Raw genomic sequence first — 21,527 nt, forward strand, 5'->3', positions numbered from 1 at the left:
AAAAACCTAATTAAATTACAATTAAAAACCTAATAATCAACACAAATATTTATATAAATATATCAAATCATCCTAATACTAATTACAATAACAAAATAATCTAAAATTAAACAAAGTAATTGAAATTTAAGACAAAGAAATTATACCTTGGATGAACCGAAATAAGGGAGAGGATGAACCTTGTCGTCACAGTAATGGTGGTCGGAGCAGTGGTCGGAGCGGTGGTTGGAGCGGTGGTCGGGTACAAGTCGGATTTGTTGTTTGCGGTTGAGTTGTTTTGTGTGTTTATGTTTTTTGGTAAAGTATGAGAGAGGGAAGAAGGATCTGCGTGTGTCGATATAATCGTTGAGCGGGCGACTGAAGAGGGGTAGTCGCCAATTTGGCGACTGATTTCAGTCGCCCTTTCTGAAAATCAGTCGCCAGGTCCAATAATTTGAAGGATTTTGGTAGTCGCCAAATTAGCGACTAATTTCAGTCGCCCGAAATTTGTTTCAGTCGCCAATTTGGCGACTATTTTTGTCAGTCGCTATTTTAAGTCGCCCGAAATAGGATTTCTTGTAGTGCTGCAAGACAATACAAGGTTCGGGAGTCCACCATTTATCGGAGACTCATCCCGAGTTAGCTCATGAGACACCAAGGTTGACAACCCTTACTCCCTACATCCACACTCGCACTTATCTTGCCGAAATGTTGACATTTATGTATTACAACAATAACACTATCAAGCATTAGATAACCGTATGATATGCATCAAGGAAATGGGATTATCGTTTTCCAAGAGATGTCAAGACATGTAAATTCATCCATACACATGTGAAATTTCATAGCATGCAAGAGTCCAGCAACAATCATATCATTCACACAATCATACAACATTGTCAATATCGTTCACCCTTACTTGTACCACCCACGTAATGATCAACCGAGGCAATAAGTACTAGTTTTGATATGAGGGTGCCCACTCATCCAAAATCGATCTCCTATCGTACTCAAGTCGGGTTCATTTTATTAGACACACCTAGGTTTATTTTGGTTCATTGGTTTAGGTTCCAAAATCGTCGCTCTGATACTACTTTGTAACACCCCCTTCTCGGTTTCCCGAAGTAATGAAATCGGAGATATAACCCAAGAACAATATTATAAATAGCATGTTTAATGGTTTACAACGAATAAATGAATAATGAAAGATTACAAGTCATGACCCCTAAGCTAATCTAATCAATCATGTCCGACTCGGAGATCATCAAGCCTCGTCCCTCCTCCTGCATGCTACCAAAGCTAACCTATAAACAACTACTCCCCATATGATCGGAAATATCATATGGATCAACACAGGCCACCCCGGAAATAGGTGACATTTACACAGACAGACAAACGTCAGTTTCAATGGTAAATGCAAGACATGACATAATAAGGAAATATGCAACATGTTGATTATATGAATGAGACACGGATAAATCAACATCCTGCCGGTACCAGAACACGCCCAGGCATACCCCCAACCTCTACTCCGGTACTGGGACACGCTCAGGCATACCGATCATCACACTAGGTACCGGGACACGCCCAGGCGTACCGGGTCCGGAAGCCAACCGGATCCCCTGCCAGACGTCATGCCTCAACCACACGCGTCCCTCCGTACTCAAGCCATTAATGTGCACATTTCCCTTGGAGTGGGAAGCTCCAAGGGGCGACCCGAGCGTAAGACGGTTTCCCAACCATCTTACGTCTCCTCAACAATCAAGTACCACCATCAAAGATCTCCAACACAATCCATTCACAATTATAAATAGAAAATGGAAGAGTCACATTAAGCATATAACCAATTCATGAATTCCATCCCACATGTTATGAATAACAACCCTTCCAATACCCACATGACATACTAACCAATTCATGAATGCATATGACAAGGAAAGACATACAAACATGCTTATACAACATTGAAACCGAGTAGGATAACCTACCTTTAAGCATAATCCTCAAGCTAATCGAAATCACCAAGTATCCATCTCATAAAATCGTCTCATCCTACATAAATCATGTAATAACTATCACAATTCACTCTATACTAATTTACAACATAAAATCCGTTATCATTAGTTACTAACTATTCATTTTACATAACTAAATACTAATTAATCTCTCTTAATAAACCCTAACTCGAATTTATTCATAAGATAAAGAGGAAAATGCGAGATTTCTACTTACGAAGGTAGATCGGGGCATAGGATGTGTGTTCCACCATTAATCCAAGCGTGAAGCCAAAGGAAGAGCATTGGAAGCATTTTAGAGAGAGGGCAGAGAGTTTGGAGAGATAAGGAGGAAGGTGGAAATGATTTTAGGGTTAGGAGAGAAAGGGGGTAAATCCTATATTCTGAAAATAGCGGCACTCGACCGAGTGCCGAGTCGACTCGTTCGAGTGGACTCACTCGGCCGAGTAGCACTCCACTTGGTCGAGTCGACTCGCTCGGTCGAGTGTACTATTCACTCGACCAAGTAAACCCACTCGATTCGCTGCAACGCCACACGGTCTAGGCTCAGGTCTAGTGTAACGTTATACTTTCCTTCCTCTCACGCGTCCCAAAGTCTAAGTACGGTTCCACAAAGGCCGGGTATTACAAATTATGTCCATGATTGAGTAAATTATGTCCATGAAAAAGGACAACCCTTTATTATATTATGAGTTAATTTTATGTAAGGCAGTTTTAAATTAATATAATTGTAAAACGGATCAAACACAATTCTAATAGTCGGTAAAAGTGATTATTAAATGAGTCCGCTCTATGATGAATTTGTATAAAACTGTCTTACACAAGTATTTGTATTATTTTGTTAAAACATATGCAAACATGATGTTATCATGAAGTAGCAGTAAGAATGAAAAACAAAGATCCGAAACATAACCAGATTCGTAGTGACGTGGTAAGAAAGCCTCTACCTTCAAAACTATTTCGGTACGACCGTGGTTGCGATCAACAATTACCGATAGTTCCCCAAGGATTTACACTACAACTCTCAGGCACGCTCATTCGAGCTTGAGAGCTTTTGGAACGAGAACAAAACTTTACCACGAAAAGTACAAGATAGGAAGGAGAAAAGATAGAAAGGAGAGTGTGTTGTGTGTTCTGAAGTGCAGCAAAAATGACCTATTTATAGCGTAAATTAGAGCAGTTACAGGAGACAAAACATGCTCCTAAAACTTACCCAACAAACCGAGAAAGTGGGAGAAAGACTCTCTTCCACTAACAGTCACATTGGCCGACTCTGGTAACATAACAGAGAGAACATGGACACAACAACTCGGACCGGGCCCAAAAAGATAGGCGTAGCCCACCACGGGCGATTCAAATCCCGAATCCGGACCGGGTCGGGCTCGGGTACGGGTACGGCGCACGCGTGTGCAAGCTGAATTAAGCACATCGCAAGCTTCTACAAAAGGCTCCAGCCACAACCCACTAGTGATAAGGTAAGGGGTGAAGGGTAATATAAACCCATAAAACTCACATTATTCTACCAATGTGGGACAATTGGAAAAAACAAGACAATGACTCTGTTTGGTAAATGGCATATTGGCTAAATTTCAGCATATTAGAGAGGTTTAGCATGTTTGATTTACAAATATGTTATTTTGAGCGTTTGGTTAATGACATATTGAAATAGCATATTGGGATCCAATATGCTATTTTGCAATATGCTGCTCCTACCAGCATATTGGGTTAACGGATTAAAAAAGAAAAAAGTTGTCTTATTTACCCCCTTAAAAATACTAACCTTCTTTTTATATATTTAATAAATATAATTTATTCATATCCTTATTTTTTTTGAAGGATATTCACATCCTTATTTGTTATTTTACAAAGGATTTAAACAATCTGCTAATCTAAAACTGTCAATTACCAAACACCTCTAAAACAATTATGCTAATAAATAAATCTGCTAGTCAACCCTGCTAAATCATTATGCTAGTCAAATCTGCTTTCTAAATCTGTTTCTGTTTATATTAATCCGCTGTTTACCAAACATGATCAATGTAAAATGAGCCCATATTTCCAACATGTGACACACACGTAAGTGGTGATTAACTCTTTATTTCGGCCAATTGTGAGATTAACCCTTTTAAATTTCAAATGTAGTGATTAGGTCCCATAATTTTGACCACAAGTAAAATCCAACTCAAATTTTATTTTTTACAACCAAAATCACAAGATTCACAACCAAAAAAATTCATTTTATATACATTTACACAATTTCTTAACACATGATAATAATAAAGTACTTGCATGAATTATACGTAAAATTAGACTTTTTTTTATAAAGTATTCTCGCATATAAATGCATATCGATTATTAAAATGGTACAAACTACAATCTAATATAATAAATTTATTCTAAAAAAATCATGTTAATAAATTATTTACGTAATTTTATAATTGTAATAAATATTTAGTTTATATGATTAACTTAGATATATACTGATTAATAATTAGATTTAGGTTGAAAATAGAAATTGAGTAGATTTCACTTTTTTTTTAGTGAATAGAAGCGGGATTACCTCCAAAATTAAGAACAAGTACAAAAGAAAAATAAAAACTAGAAAATATAAAATGGGATAAAACGAGGCCAAGTTACACCCCTATCATCTTGTTGCAACAGACGGAAAAGATGCCGTGGCATATTATCACACTTGATAAGGTTCAACCTCGGGTCCTGTGCAACAATCACATTGGCTAGCCAATCCGCACAACCATTTGCCTCGCGATAAATATGAATAACCTTTACATTCCAAATCGAGTCTTGAATACAAGACTTACTCGTACAAATATTTACCAAGTGAGAATGCGTCGTAGGAAGCATAAAATCGGTCTTCATGAAACTTTCCACTACCTTAGAATCCGTCTGAATTATAATCCTTGGAAATTTCCGTTCTATGGCAATAACAAATCTCTCCCTAATATAATGCCATCAACTCAGCACGTGTGACCATCGCAATACCCAATTTTTCCGTGAAAGCAACTAATATTTGACTAGAAGAATCACGAAAAATAACTGATAGATAAGAAAAACTTTTAAAACTACTACTCAACTACGAGCACTTTTATATGAAAATAACTGATAGATAAGAGAAACTTTTTTATTTTACCTAAGTAAGACAACTATGCGGTCATACATTCGTACAATATATATTTGGTTCCATTCTACCGTTAAAATAGATATTACTGTCTTAAACAAGACTTCGTGATAAAAATAACCGACATAAAATAATACGACCCAAGATAGCTCGTTTAGACCTTTCCGAAATTCGATACGAATTACCTTGCCATCACAAATTTCCTAGTAAGAGGATTATACATCTGATGTATTACCTCCAATTCTATAGTTTTTGAGTATTCTAATCAAGTTTTTGAGTTTTATTTTAAAGTTTTTGAGTTTTACTATAAAGTTTCTGAGTTTATTCACTTAAAAATTAAGCTCTAAAAAATTACAATAAAACTCAAAAATATTACATACTAGGTTGGGTGCCCGGCTACGCCCGGGCTAGCTCTTTGATCAATTAAGTCACATTATAAATTTTTTTTTTCATTATTTGTTTTTTGAATGATCCGAAAATATCAATATGTTGTTGTTTAACCATTATTAAGTCAGGTCATTGTCGGTCATCCATTGGGTCGTCAATATCAGGTCCAGGGTCTGGTCAGGTCGTTTTGGTTGGTTTGGTTCAAATCGGCTTCGAGTTGGAAAAATAAGCTTAATAACGGTTATTAGTTTAGCTCAGTTCATTAATGAGAGACATACAATAAATAAACTTAAAACTAACTAAAAATAAAAAGATTAAATTAAACTTTAAATGTTAAGTAAGCGGTACAACCGTACAAATGAAATCGTAAAAGATCACAGTTGAAAAAAATAAACCCAAAAAAAAAAGAAAAGGAAAAAAAATAAATTAATCTGAAAATGATAACATGGAGCAACTCCTGCGTGTTGACCTTATTGCAATTATCCCTTTCCCTTACTCTCACCACAGTCATCAAAATCCCCCATTTTTCAATCGTCCCTTTCCTCAGCATAGTTACCATCATCCCTCTCTTAATTCTTGCTTTTGTTTTCAATTTTTTTTTACACATAGATCTGGTCCCCCAATCATTCTATTGTCCAACCATTTTTAATTGTTGATCGAAGGTGACGGAGATAGTCATCAGGTAAAGAAAAACAATTACGTTCCCGCTGTTTACCCTATAATTTACCTGATTGTCGTCTAGCTTTTCCCAAATGGTCAATTGAATTATCTCGTGGGAGCGTTCGAGATTGCATGTCAAGTTGATGAAAACAATTGGTAAGTCGATTTCTTCCCCATTTCTTCATTATGTTTAATAATTGAGTTGATCTTTTCTTTTATGTGTTTGAATTGAGTTTTGTTTAGTACATGTTGTTAGAGCTTGTGATATTATGTTCCGTTCTAGGAGGAAAATTGTGAAACTGTTGTAAATCCGCTGACATAAATTGCTTTTCAATACAATATATAGGCGAGAATAATTGTGTATACACTTTGCTATGTAGGCTTTTAAATGTATGATTTTAAATTTAGAGATCTCTATACACTTTGCTATGTAGGCTAGCTCTCTGATCAATCATGTTACATTATAAATTTGTTATTTTCATTATTGGTCTTTTGAACGATAAAAAAATATCAATTTTGTGAAATTCAAGTAAAATCCTTTGAGTAGCATAACAGACGACATCAGTCTATCAGTGACCAAGGTCCAACCAAATTAAGGGACTGAAATTCAAGTAAAATGCTTGTTTGCTCATTTTATAGACTGATGTCGTCTACCTTAACCGGTACCATTAGTGAACCGTGGTACCTTATGATGACTGGGTTCGATACCAGTAGCATTAAAACGGACGTAGCGGCTCTCTTTACACCCGAAAATATATATTTATAGAACCTTGGTTATTTTTCTGGAATCTGGGACCTTGATCTTTTGGATGAGAAGTAGTTTTCATTGGACATAATAGTGAAAAATTCAAAATTCACACAAATCCAAATTTCAGCATACATTAAACTTTGCATTATTAGCATAATTAAATAATTAAGATAACTAATACTCCATAGACCATACTTCACTAATGTTTTCTGATATAAGAATAAGCTCAAGCTTGTACAGCCTCAACATCTGCCGTCTCCATTTTCATCTCAGTCGAACCTCCATCGTCTTTTGAAGCGTTCAAGGAGGAAATTTGTGAAACTGTTGTGAATCCGATGACATAAATTGTTTTTCAATTCAATATATATGCGAGAATAATTGTGTATACACTTTGCTATGTAGGAATTTAAATTTAGATATCTGTATAAATTTCTTCTCCATCCCCTCGTTCTTGCTGCCCTGTTTGAGCCACCATATCTGTTACATGAAAAAAAAATGGTTTTAAGTGTTATAATTATGTGGAGTATAAGTTCTACTTTCTTTTATATTTATAGTTACTTATGGTCACCTGTAGGTAGATCGTCAAATATTTCTTTGTACACAATGTTTCTTGTGAAGTTGGATGACATGGTACCTCCGTTGTCGATGAGTATCTTAAGCCCCTGGCGTGATGTAACTCTCGATACCGCGACATAAAGCTGTCCATGGCTGAAAACTGTTTGTGGTAAGTATAATGCGACATGATTAAGTGTTTGCCCCTGACTTTTGTTTATTGTCATTGCATAACACGTCTTGACGGGAAACTGTCTTCTTTTAAAAGTGAAAGGCCATTTTGATTCAGTAGGTGTCATCATTATTCTCGGGATAAAGGCTTTTGTAACTTGTTTCGTTGACTTGATGTTGGTGTCTCCATTTGTGCCTTCGGTAAGGATTACGGTAGTCCTGTGATTCTTTAGCTTTTGCCTTTCTTGCTGCAGTAAAACATGATTTTATTAGATTTGTTAGTTTCTGATATGAGTAATTTGTTATTCATAAATTATTCAGGATTGACCACCTCTTTTTCTTTGGTGTTTGAACATTAGCTTCTTGTACTGCCTCACGCTCATATGCTAAGTTCAGAATTCCTGTATCATTAATAGTTTTTCCATCAGCAGGGGAAAAGCTTGGAACTCTTGTATAATTAATCGTGTTTCCTTCGGCAGAGGAGGTTGTTGGTTCCTGTTCAGAATCCCGGTGTCAGGTAAGTAGCCAAAGCTTAAATTAAGTGTTATTATGTAATTAAGGTGAAAGAAGTTACATCTCCAAGGTCTTGGTAGCCAGGCATGTCTGAACTTTTGATTTTGTTGACTGTGAATCCTTCCTTTTTTTCTATCAGGTTGTACTTGTTAAGCTTAACTTCAAAGACATGGGTTTCTCCGACCAATTTCCCAATGGGCTCCGGGAGTAATTCAGGTATTCCGTCCTGATAATAGTTTAATGTATGATTAGTTAGTAATTTCATTTATTTAAACATTTAGGTACTTCAAAATTTTAAAGAGTGTTTGTTATATACCTCACTGTTGTCGCTCAAAAGTGTAGTAACTGGTACTTGTATAAGACTCTCTGCCAATCTGTCTAACAACACAAATGTGTTGTTGCCCGTGTGATCTTCAACCTCAAATTCCACTCTGTACCTATATAGTTGATGATGTATAGATGTATCATATATTCGTATGTTAAGCTTTACTTTAATTAATAGGAAGAACATGTTTCTTACCTTGTGATCGGGATATCTGCTGGATTTTTACAAAATCGGCATATTTTGTCTCCGTCTTCATATATTAACTTCTTGCGACATGACTTGGCGTGAAGTGAAGTACCAAGGCTTTGTTGTATTGATTCTTTTGATAGTCGATTTGCATATGACCTTTGTCCCATCAGCAACATTGCCAGCATATATCAACTCGGTAAGTTCTTTTATTGTCAATGTGAGTGGATTTTCTATGTCCTCGGAAGAACCATAGGTGTCTAACTCAAAATTCAAATTGGCATTATCAATCCTGTATGCGTAAGATAATAGTTAGGGGTTTATTTTTCAGTACGTAGTTTAAAAGTGTGCTAAAGAGAATATTAGTTACCCTTCAATATACTCTTTTATCTGAGGCAGGTTTATATCTCCATATATTCTAGTTTGATCTGTTGAACCCATTGTAATATTTCCTGCAGTAGACATATTATTCAATTTGTGTGCCTATTTTGTCTTGAAAATAAGAGAGCTATAAATAACAAAGCTTTGTAATACCATTAAAAGTCTTCGTTGTGAGAGACGTTAGTATGACCACATTCGTTTTTGTAGTGTCAGAGTCAAGGTGATCACTGAAGATTTTGGCAACATTGGACTAAAGAGTTATGTTCAATGCATCTCCACTGCACAAAATTTATATCTGTAAGTTACAACAACTAATTTATTTGTCACAATGTATTATTTTAAATTGTAAAACTTACCTGTTAAGTTCGATGTCAATGGCCCTTCTGAGAACCTTCCCCTTTCTCCCCCATATTTCTTCCAATTTTCCCGGTTTCTTCAATCTACCAATAACATCTAACGCACAAAGTAATCTTTAGCAAAAACGAATTTTATTATATAATAGATAGCATAGTCAAATGTCGATAACGATACCTGTTAGTTGAATATCCTTATCAGCACGAAGCTTGATTGTGTCGTAGGGAGCCAGGTCAAAAACTTGTTGCGGGACCCTTACATCTTCTTCTAAAGGCTGGACAAACGTTGCAAATATAAAATTTATTTTGAGATTGTTTGCGAGACATCTATATGTTGGTTTATTATCTTTCACTTCAAAGTTCTTGATTAAATACATGTGGCCTTCTTTCAGCTTCTCTTTATAATGTGGGGCATCATCCCTATTGATTGAAGCTTGAATAGCGTTTCCCCTGTATCACACGTTGCTGTCAGTTTTTTTGTATAATATATAGTTGATATGGTAGTTTTATAAAGTAATAAATGCTGATAGGTTACTTACCGTTTCATCAGCAAGTATAACGTCAATTCCCATGAAAAACTTCTTTAACCAAGTCATATTGTCCCACATTCTAACCACCCTCACTTTTAATTTCCAATCTTGTTTGTTTTTTTGCTAAATCTCCTATAAGGTCATATGTTGATACATCTAGCGATTCCCTTGGCCTGTTTAGTATAAAAAAGGCGAACAAATTTATGCTTTAATTGAACTGCCTATATCACATGGAAAGAACGAATAGTCTAATTTAATTATTATAAGATACCTTTTCTTGTTTGTGTTGGCCATATGCTTTCCAAGATTAGCTGACATCTTCAATATGTTGAGTATGCAGGTGTTGCGGTTTTAAAACGTGAATGCGGATTTGATCAAAGATGGAGAAGAGTATATTGACGTTCTATGAAGATCTGTTTGAATGAATAGTCTCAATGATGTTTAATTTCTTATATAGTGTTATTAGATTTCCTATTTCCTAATTCTATAACAGAACTTTTTAGGAAAGTTTACTTGAGTATTGATTTCAATTATAATTAAACGTATAGTAGTTCTCTATGGTTCTACGATATATTAAATTATTTTATGGTAATTAACCATATTCTCTTCTTCTCTAAATATTTAGGAAATTACCAAGAATTGTAAATTAATTTTATATTATATTATATACTTTAATTTAATGATTTCTGATGGGGCATATTCTGCACCGCTGACCAAGTCAACATATTGAGCAAGGTCAGAGATGTCCACAGCAAGTCAACGACTTAGACAACCTAGCCGATGCCGCCCATCGGCCCGTCAACCTGGGTCCCGGCGTGACAACCTGCCAGCCGGGACACATATCCGCGTACTCATATCCAAGACCCCTCGGCGGTGAGTCAACAGGGCCCGCCGGCCTGCCATAGGTCCCTCGGCCGAGGGGTAGATCAGTCTTTCCACCTGCTAGCCACTTGGCCACTTGGCCACTACGTGACAAAAGGTGAAGTCTATAAATACTCCTCAACCTTCATTGAGGAAAGGATCCCAATTCAGAAATACACAACTTAACCTAAATACACTATTCATCCGGTATAATCTTCTTTATCTCTCTGCAATATATTCCTAGCCAGTTAGCATACAACATATATATTTAAGTTTACTGACTTGGGCGTCGGAGTGAGTACGCTTGGCACAAAGCCAAGCCCTCAGTTCGTTCGTTGTTGCAGGAGAGGCCGAGAGGAACGAATAAGACCAAAGGAGAATCTAACTCAAGACATCATTCTACAAGCCACGGGTGGTAACGATACTTGCTCTGGAATTACACCCGGAACAATTGGCGCCGTCTGTGGGGAAAGACACTAGAAGCTAGTCACATTCATTCCCAAAACAAAAAAAAAAACAACAAAAACCCACCCAAAAAGCTAAGAAGATGTCAAAAGAACAAGAGGTGTTCGTAACCGACGAGCCCCTCCACCCAGATGATACCTTCAACAATTCGAGTCATCTGACCCTCCCCGGCGGAGTAATCCAACCGAGTTCGGGATGCCAATAACACCGGATGCGACGCCGCCCGCCAACCAAGTCACCCTCATGGGACATGTGGTCGACGTGGCATTGCTAAAGCAAATCCTGGACCTTATCGGTAGGACGTCGACTCACACTGTCACACCGACAAGAGCGGCGGGACCCGTCCAGGAGACCGGGGCCGAACGTGACTCAAGAGACTTGAACGAGCACCTTTGGAAGAGGTTGGCCCTGTTGAAACACCGGGAGCCCACGAATGCGGTGATGGACATAAGTCCCGACCGCACTCGCGGGGGGGCGTCACCACGGCGAGCCCACGAGGCCCACTCCGGAGGAATGAAAGAAGTCCGACCCATCAGAGTCGGAGAAGAAGAAGCCCGACTCGCCAGAGTCAGGGAAGGAGTCCCTCCCGCTACGAGGAGAGGAGTCGGGCTAGGAATGCGAGGAGCCGATCGCCACGTGTCGTCCGGCATGTGATCGATGACCCCTCGGCGCCTACGTCCTAGAAGTCCAGTGCCAACTAAGCTCAAGTTGCCACCCATATCATACAAAGGGGAGGGTGATCCACCACCACGCCGAGGCTTTCGAGTCTCACATGTCGGTATGGGAGCAGCCCGATGAAGTATGGTGCCGAGTCTTCCCAACGACATTGCATGGGATGGCTCAAAGTTGGTACAAGGCGCTCCCCGACGGCTCGGTGTACTACTACGCCGACCTAAGGGACGCCTTTCTAGCCCAGTACTCTTGCAACAAGAGAAGGGCCGTGGAGACATCGGACCTCCTAACTATCAAACAAGAAGGGGGCGAGTCTCTGCGAAGCTACATGAAGAGGTTCGACGGAAAGGTCCAATGATTCGGGAGATTAATCCCGAACCGGCGGCCTTCGCACGATGAAAGGCCTCCCAAGAGGAGATTTGAAAAATGAGCTCATCAAGTGCGGAGGCCTGGGCTTGACGCCGCCGGAAAATGGCGAAACAGGCCATCAAAGTAGAAGACTATCACAAGACGTGGTTAGGCCCCAACGAGGCCGAGCACTCGGAAAAGAAGAGCCGTCGGGAGGACAGCCCCGATGAAAGACGCCGTGACAAAAATAGGCCACGGTCGACAAACCGCCGGGAGACAGGACTCGACGGGCGCGGGGAGTTCGGGGGCGTACTACAAAAACGGTACAACGATCACACCCCCTAGTCGTGCCGGCCGCGAGGTATTCGCTCGAGCAAGAGCGAAGGTCGTGGGAAAGGCCCCTAGGCCGAGAAGCGACGGTGACACGAGCCGATCTTGTAAGTACCACGGCCACACGGACACTTAACCAACGATCGCCGACATCCGAAGGACGCCATTGAAGAGCGATCCAGAAGGGGAGCCTCGGCAAATATGTTGCCAAAGGCCAGAAACCGAATGCCGGCGGGTCAAACAGCAAATCCGTCTTCGAACGGATAGGAGTAATCCATGCCATCACCGAGAGCAACGGGAATGGTGGGTCCGCTCATGGGCACAAGCGGCACCTGAATGAATCGTGCCAAACCATCAACTTTGTGCCCAACACAGCCACCCCCGCTTCCAACATCCCCGATATGACCATTGGGAAGAAGGACTACGAGGGAGTCGTCGCTCTTCACAGCGACCCACTTACGGTCCACTTAGACATAGCCAACCACTTGGTAAAGAGGTGTCTGATTGACACGGGCGCCTACACAAACATTATGTACAGAGAGTGCTTTCTCAGCCTCGGTCTGAAAATTGAAGATTTGAGACCCTGCACCAACCCGCTGTACAGCTTTTCTGGGGTCGGCCTGGTACCCCTGGGGTCGGTCAGACTGCCGGTGAGGTTCGGCGAGGGAACTGCAGCCGGGGAATGTTATGTCTCGAATTACTGATCATCGACGGCGCATCTGCCCACAACGTGCTCATAGGCCGGGTCACTTTGAGTGAGACCGACGCCGTAATTTCCATCCGGGCCTTGACATTGATATACGTCTCGGACCGGGGGGAAGCGCATAAGCTCGCCTCAAAAAACGAGAAGGAACCCGGCGTATGGGAGATACACGCCAACGGCCCTTCCACAACGGATAGCTCGAAAGCCAGCATCGTTATTTCTAGCCCCAATGGGGACGTGTTTGAGCACGCCGTGAAATTTACCTCCTTGATCTCAAGCAATGAATCCAAGTACGAGGCAGTGATAACCGGAGTCAGGCTAGCCAGAAGCGCCGGGGCAGAACACGTCGTGGTAAAAACAGATTCGCTCCTATTGACCAGTCAGATCAAAGGAGAGTACAAGGCTCGGGACTATAGGACGACAAGGTATCTAGAGAGGGTGAGAGCCGGTGCTTCAAAACTAAAATCCTTCCAGATACAGCATACTCCCAGGCCCGAGAACGACCAAACCATCAGCATGGTCGAAGGAGCAGAGACAGAGGAGGTGGAAATTGACCCAGGTCGCACCGTGACCATCGGTGCCAACCTGGAACCAAAATTCAGAACCGAACTCCTGGCTCGCTAAGAAAAACAAGGACGTCTTCGCCTACTCAGGCCGAGATGCCGGGCGTAAGCCAGGGAAGTAATCATTCACAAGCTGAACGTACTCCCCACCGCTCGCCCTGTCAAGCAAAGGATGAGGAACTCCTCCGTCGAGAAAGATGAGGCCATCAAAGCCGAGGTAGATAAACTACTTACGGCGGGCTTTATTATGCCTTGCACCTACCCGGAGTGGTTAGCCAATGTTGTGATGGTAAAGAAGTCATCGGGGGCATGGAGAATGTGTGTAGACTTTACCCAACTTAATAAAGCATGCCCCAAAGATTGTTACCCTCTGCCACGGATAGACAGCTTAATCGATGCCACGGCAGGATACACCAAGCCGAGCCTTGCTAGACGCCTTCTCGGGATATCACCAGGTTTTCATGGCTGAGGAAGACATGCCCAAATGCGCATTCATCACCGCTAACGGCACGTACATGTACAAAATGATGCCGTTCGGTTTGAAAAACGCCGGCGCAACGTATACAAGGCTGGTGGACAAAGTGTTCCAAAATCAAAAAGGGCGAAACATTGAGGCCTACGTCGACGATGCTATTGTAAAAAGCAAGTCCGACAGCGAACACCTCGCCGATTTACGCGAAACATTTTGTTCACTAAGGAAATACAAGATGAAGCTCAACCCAATGAAATGCAACTTCGGTGTCCGGGCAGGTAAATTCCTCGGTGTACTTGTCAGTGCCCGAGGCATCGATGCAAATCCAGACAAAGTCCAGGCAATCTTAGACCTACCGGAGCCAAGGAACCGAAAAGAGGTTATGATGCTGACCGGAAGAATGGCGGCTCTCGCCCGTTTCATCTCTCGGTCAGCCGACAAGAGCACCCCATTCTTCAAAGTTTTGAAAGGGAACAAAGACTTCAGCTGGGGGGAGGAACAGAGCACGGCTTTCAAGCAACTGAAAGCCCATCTTCAGACTCTTCCAACTCTGTCCAGGCCGATGCTGGGGGAGACGCTATACCTATACATAGCAGTTACCTCGGCCACGGTCAGCGCCGTGATCATCGGGGAAGAGGACAAACAGAAGCACCCAATCTACTTTGTCACCATACGCTGTTGCCCGCCGAGAGAAATTACCCACTAATTGAAAAAGCGACCTTCGCCGTCGTCGTTGCCACAAGGAAGTTAAAACCCTACTTTGACGCACATCCCGTGACGGTCCTAACCGATCACCACTCGAGAAAGCTTTGGAAAGATTCGAACAATCCGCAAGAGCTCATCAAATGGGCAGTGGAACTCCGGTTTCGGCATTCAATACAAACCAAGGCCTTCGATAAAGGGGCAAGCACTTGCAGATTTCTGGCCGAATGCACATATCAAGAAGAGCCAAACCCAGGCATATGGGAGGTCTACACCGACGGCTCCTCCACGACGAACAGCTCAGGAGCCGGCATCCTCATCATCAGCCCAAACGGGGACGAGTTCGAGTACGCCTTGAAATTCACCTTCTCGGCCTCGAACAACGAATCCGAATACGAGGCGGTGATAACCGGGGTCGAGCTAGCTAGGGCTGCCGGAGCAGAGCACATTGTGTTGAAGACAGACTCACTGTTGGTTACTAACCAAATCAGAGGAGAGTTCGAGGCTCGGGACGACGGAATGGTAAGGTACCTAGAAAGGGTAAAGGCCGACATAGCAAAATTGAAGTCTTTCCGAATCCAATGCGTTCCCGCATCCGAGAACAACCGGCCGACGCTCTCTCCAAACTTGCCAGCTCAACCATCAAGAACGTTAGCCGAACCGTGCTGGTAGATATCCGGAATGCGAAGAGCATCAATGAGACCGACGACATGGTGGGCAACGTAGAGGCCGAGACAACATGGATGACTCCGATAATGAAACACAAACTTACAGGTGAATTACCGGAGGGCCGCAATCCCTCGGCCAAAATGAAACGGATCGCCGCCAGGTACTTAGTGTTCGAAGGAGAATCGTATGAAGGTCCGTAATAAGACCACTTTTGAAGTGTGTCGGTCCGGCCCGACGCAGCTAATCATCGACAGAGATTCACGAAGGCATATCGTGGACATCACACGGGGCAAGAACGCTAGCCCACAAAGCTCTACGAGCCGGCTACTTCTGGCCCACCATGCTCCAAGATTCCAGAACAAAGACCAAGAAGTGCACGAATCAGTCGGATGCATGCCCCGTAATACACGCTCCCTCCGGGGACCTACAACCGGTGCTCGGCCCTCTTCCCTTCGCACGAGTGGGGGATGGACATGCTAGGACCATTCCCAACGGCCTCCGGAGGAAGGAAGTTCTTGATCGTCATTTGTTGATTACTTCACCAAATGGGTTGAAGTCGTAGCGATCTGGCGAAGACCACACGGGCCGTCGAAAGGTAACTGGGAAAATGTTATAACTCGTTTCGGACTACCCCAAGTTATAGTATTTGACCACGGCCGAGAGTTCGGAGTGACACGATAATGAGTTGGTTAGAAGAGCTTGGTATCAAATTTGCATACTCCTCCGTCTGCCACCCACAGAGCAACGGACAAAGTGAGGCGGCCAACAAAACGATCCTCAACGGTTTGAAGAAGACGGTCGAAGACCTTAAGGGAAGATAGGCCGATGAACTACCCGGCGTCCTATGGTCCCTTCGAACCACGGAGAAAGAAGCAACGGGGTACACCCCTTTCCACCTAGTCTACGGCTCCGGCGATCCCTACCGATTGAAGCAACGGTGCCAACATTGAACGGCTACCTTCACCGGTTGAAAACGAGGATGGCGAAAGCTTCCTTAGACCTGGTCGAAGAAAGCCGAGATACAACACGCGCCTCAACTTGGCAAAGATATCAAAGCCCAGGATGAAAAGAGCCTACAAAGAAGAGTCCACAAGAGGGATTTAAAAGTGGGAGACCTAGTCCTAAGGAAGTCGGCCGCCACCAACAAAGGAAATATTCATGGTAAACGACGGCCTAATCGGGAGGGTCCCTACAAGGTGATTGAAGAGATGAGACCGGGCACATACCGGCTGACAGACATGGGAGGTGTGCCTTTGATGAGCCATTGGAACACCGACAACTTGAGGAAATACTTTGTGTAGCGGCGGAGGTGTCCAAATCCATTGTGGACACCCCAATGCATGATCATAGCAAACGAACGAATCACCCAACTTTTCCATTGAAGTGTTTGTCACTCAAAGAGAAGAATCGCTACCGAGCCATTAACCCCGATTACCTCGGCCTCAGCCGAGAGCGACGGGGACACAATGACCGGTACACTAGAAGAATGCTATCGTGCCATAACCCCGATTACCTCGGCCCTAGCCGAGAGCGACGGGGACACAATGACCGATAAGCGCTATCGAGCCGTAACCCCGATTACCTCGGCCAAAGCCGAGAGCGACGGGGACACAACGACCGATATGCTAGAAGAAACGTATACTCAGTGCAGTTGATACGCGAGTCTAGCGGTCAATACGCCTACAGTTACGAATGCCATCGAGCCATAACCCCGATTACCTCGGCCCTAGCCGAGAGCGACGGGGACACAATGACCGATAAGCGCTATCGAGCCGTAACCCCGATTACCTCGGCCAAAGCTGAGAGCGACGGGGACACAACGACCGATATGCTAGAAGAAACGTATACTCAGTGCAGTTGAGACGCGACTCTGGCGGTCAATATGCCTACAGTTACGGCCCTAAACGAGAGCGACGGGGACACAATGACCGGCACGCTAAAGGAAATGCTAAAGACGTTAACACAGTTGTGATGCGCGTACTAACTGCCTCGGCCATGCCGACGGTAAAAACAAAGGCACACAATTAAAACAACGCAAGAAGACAAGTGAGGAATAATATGATCAAAGCCCCGGCCAGAGCCGAGGACCCAAAAGATTAAACTCCATTAAAAAACTAAACTGCTAGAAGAGTACAAGCGACGGCCGTCCCCATAAGGATAGCCTAAAACTCTACCTACCAAAGTTTTACAAGAAGCAAGGAAATAAGGAAACAAAAGGGTACAGACTTAGGATTTGAAGCGCCAAAAGATGGCAGGGAGAGAAGGCTCAATAATTGGCCCCCGAACAGCTAAAGCTATCCGAGACGCCGGGGGAGTTTGGTGACGACCGCCCATCTCCCTATGCCAGTTGATTCCCTCCATCAGCAGCAGCAGCAGCAGCCTCCCCGTTGGCTGGCTCAGACGAGGGCTCGACATTTTCAAGCACCTCAGCTACCTGAGCCACCTTCGCCGCCTCCGTCCTCTCTGCAGCCGCTGCCTCCGCAGCCTCAGCCATCTCGTCCAAGAGCTTCTCAAATTTATCCCACGGAAAGGAACCATCGGGGACGACCCTTTTTATCGCCTCCCTGGTCGCCTCCTCGGCCCGGTCCCGGAATTGGGCGCACATTTTTGGGAGAAGTTCATCTTGGAGCATGGCAATGTCCTTCTCCCTTTGAGCGATGACAGCCTGCGCGTCCTTAAGCGCCTCCGCTTGATTGTGGAACTGATTCTTCCATTTTTCCCCTCGCAAAACCGCGGCTTTATGAGCGTCCTTGTACCTATCCCGCTCCTCCATCATCTTGGCGGTGGCGCCATCGCCTTCCTCAACTTTGGCTCTCTCGCCCCCAGCGGCTTCTCAACCTCCTCCCGCGCTTCTTGGCGGAGAAGAAATCCGATTTAAACTTCGCGGCCTCCCCCTTTGCGGCGGAGAGGTCAAGTCTAAGTTTCGCCATCGCGGCGCAGCTTGGCCCATGGTTTTCTCCTGCTCCGCGATATAGGAGCCGGCTTGTTGGGTCCACTTCGCCAGCCTCTTATACATTCTCAGACCCTCCGCCACAAGCTCGGAGGCAGAGATGCTCTGAGCGGAGGAGTCAACAATGACATTTCCGTCACCCGCCCGTCTCGATAGCCCTCTCAGTCGCTTCCCAGATTGCCGTTCAATCCGAACGGCGCCGCCGAGGAAGGATCTCGCAAAAATTTGCACAAAGCATCCATGTCACCGTGCATTGACACATCGAAAGCGGTCTGGGATGTCCGGCCGAACCAGCCAAATCCCCGAACCACAAGTTAGATCCGTACCCGTTTGGGCCCTTTTTGTTCGAGTAGGATGGATCGGTTTTCTCCCAAAGAACAACAACGGAAGAAGACGGTGGCTCTTTCCTCTTCTCCCCAACAACGGTAGAAGCAAGCGGCGGCTCCTTAACAATGGTCACCGACCCCCCGGTAATATCAACGACCTCCACAGGTTCCCTCTGAACCACTGGGGTCGAAGAGGGAGCAGCACGCCGCCGCCGCCGTAGTCGCAGACCCTCTTCGTTCTCTTTGGCACGCTCCGAGAACCCTTGCCTGAGCCGCCACCGGATCCACCCCTTTTAGCTGCTTATCCATGAGCTCGGTGGGAGACGGTCTGCGATCGCGCAATTCAGCCGTAGGATGCCGCACAACTACCTTCCCGTCCTTATCAAGGCCTAACCGCTTCAAGGTACTCTCGGACAGACCCTGGCCAAACCGGTCTGCAAAAAGAAAACCAAACAAGAATTACACGACAGGAATAGAACATAGCTCTAAAAACAGGAGCATGACAGGCAAAAATAGGCCTCACACCGACCCCACTCACCCTGGCTGAGGGCCGGTATGAGGCCGACGTGACCGAGCAGCTCATCTCGAAGAATAACGAGTCTGGGGCAGCCATCCCTTCTCAAAGATCGAGCAGTGACGCCCGCTCCTCATCCTCGAAGAGGAACCTTCAAGCGTCCATTTTCACCTTACCCCGGGAGGTACACTCCTCATACTCTTCCCGGTTCTCACACCGCAAGTAAACAGGGCTCTGGAAAGACCGGGGCAATGGGTAATCCTCCGGCACTTGGACATAAACCCACCGCCGTTGCCAGTCTTTACAGGAAGTAAGCTTGTTCACGGAGGCATAGCCTGGCTCCGTCTGTACGCTGTACCACCCCACCTTATTAGCAATTGACGGTCGGAGACTGTGAAGTCGGCGGAATAAGTTGACTGTCGGGATCTCCCCCTTAAAGAGACAAAGCCACACAAAGCCAACTATCGTCCTCATGGCCAGCGGATGTAGTTGGGCCACCGCGACGTTCATAGCTCTGATAATGTCCACGACGTATCTATTCAGAGGAAACCGCAGCCCATACCCGGATGCTCGATGTACACGCCGGTGTGACCGGTGGAGGGCAACAGAACCGCCCGACCCTCTTTAGGAATAACGATCCTATACCCCTCACCGAACGAGAAATGGCCTCCGAAAAATGTCTCGCCGGAACAACGGCCGAACTTATGGAACCAACCACGTTCAAGACCGTCGTACGGGGCTCGCCATGATCCTGGGACAGACACGACCTCCCACCATCGGAAGGGGTCCCCTCATCCTCATCAAGCATCCTCACCCTCATCCCCCCGTCCCCTGCAGGTGGTGGGTCGATCGCGGGAGAAGGAGACCTAGGGCCCCCAAACCTTATCGGAATGGCGTCTAGTATCTCCTCCCCATCAAGACGCAATGGGTAATCATCCCGCGAAGTGCTAGTCCGGCGCCGATAGCAAACATAATAGCAACAATTATTCAACAAAATAAAAAGAAGTTTGTTTGTTTACCTCGAAGAAAAACACTCACAGGAATAACAACTCAATGTTAGAAGACGAAGCCCTTACAAGTTTAGAGAAGAAAAATTTTGGAGAATGAAATTGGTGACCAATTTCACGGAGCAACTGCCCTATTTATAGGGAAAAGCCCATGAGGCAAGACCAATCGAGAGAATGACCCATGAAGCGTCAACCAATCAAGCATGCGGACACGTGTTGGACATGCAACCACGGAATGTCAATCGTTGCAACGATTGTGTCAATCAATGCAACGGTGACCAAACGTTTTCAACACGCCTATTCAAAACTCTCCGCCTATTCACCTTCCTCAACAAATTCCCATGCACCTTTTTCTCCGCCGGCCACATGATCGACCAAGCTAGACACCGCGCCGGGGCAATCAAAAAAGTAACCTAGTCTCAACCTCGGTCTCGGCCGGCGTCCCTTTCTTTTCCACATCGGATGCCCAAAACACATCCATGTGGAGGGGGATAAGGTACGGCCTAAGAAAGAAAGACTAGGGAGCGAAGAAGCCGCCACGAAGGAGCCGATGCGGGAAAAACTTCTACAAACTACTTGCGCGAGAATATACGCTCGTACGTACATCGAAGCCCATACCGCGGCATAGACTACGCTGGGGGCAAATTGATGGGGCATATTTCGCATCACCGACCAAGTCAACATATTGAGCAAGGTCGAGATGTCCACGACAAGTCAACGACTTAGACAACCTAGCCGATGCCGCCCATCGGCCGTCAATCCCCGGGTCCGGCGTGACAACCCGCCCGGCCGGGACACATATCCGCGTACTCATATCCAAGACCCCTCGGCGGTGAGTCAACAGGGCCCGCCGGCCTGCCATAGGTCCCTCGGCCGAGGGGTAGATCAGTCTTTCCACCTGCTAGCCACTTGGCCACTACGTGACAAAAGGTGAAGTCTATAAATACTCCTCAACCTTCATTGAGGAAAGGATCTCAATTCAGAAATACACAACTTAACCTAAATACAC

At 44.5% G+C, this 21,527-nt stretch overlaps 1 long non-coding RNA gene across 1 annotated transcript; it reads left to right on the forward strand.

Annotated features, from left to right (window-relative positions):
• Positions 1-8,778: 8,778 nt before the first annotated feature.
• LOC141587397 (uncharacterized) lies at positions 8,779-10,546 on the forward strand. The gene is made up of 3 exons (XR_012519761.1): positions 8,779-8,871; positions 9,261-9,350; positions 10,277-10,546. It is a non-coding gene; the product is annotated as an uncharacterized LOC141587397 (long non-coding RNA).
• Positions 10,547-21,527: the final 10,981 nt, after the last annotated feature.

The sequence above is a fragment of the Silene latifolia genome, chromosome 6, assembly GCF_048544455.1.
Source record: "Silene latifolia isolate original U9 population chromosome 6, ASM4854445v1, whole genome shotgun sequence".
NCBI lineage: Eukaryota > Viridiplantae > Streptophyta > Magnoliopsida > Caryophyllales > Caryophyllaceae > Silene > Silene latifolia.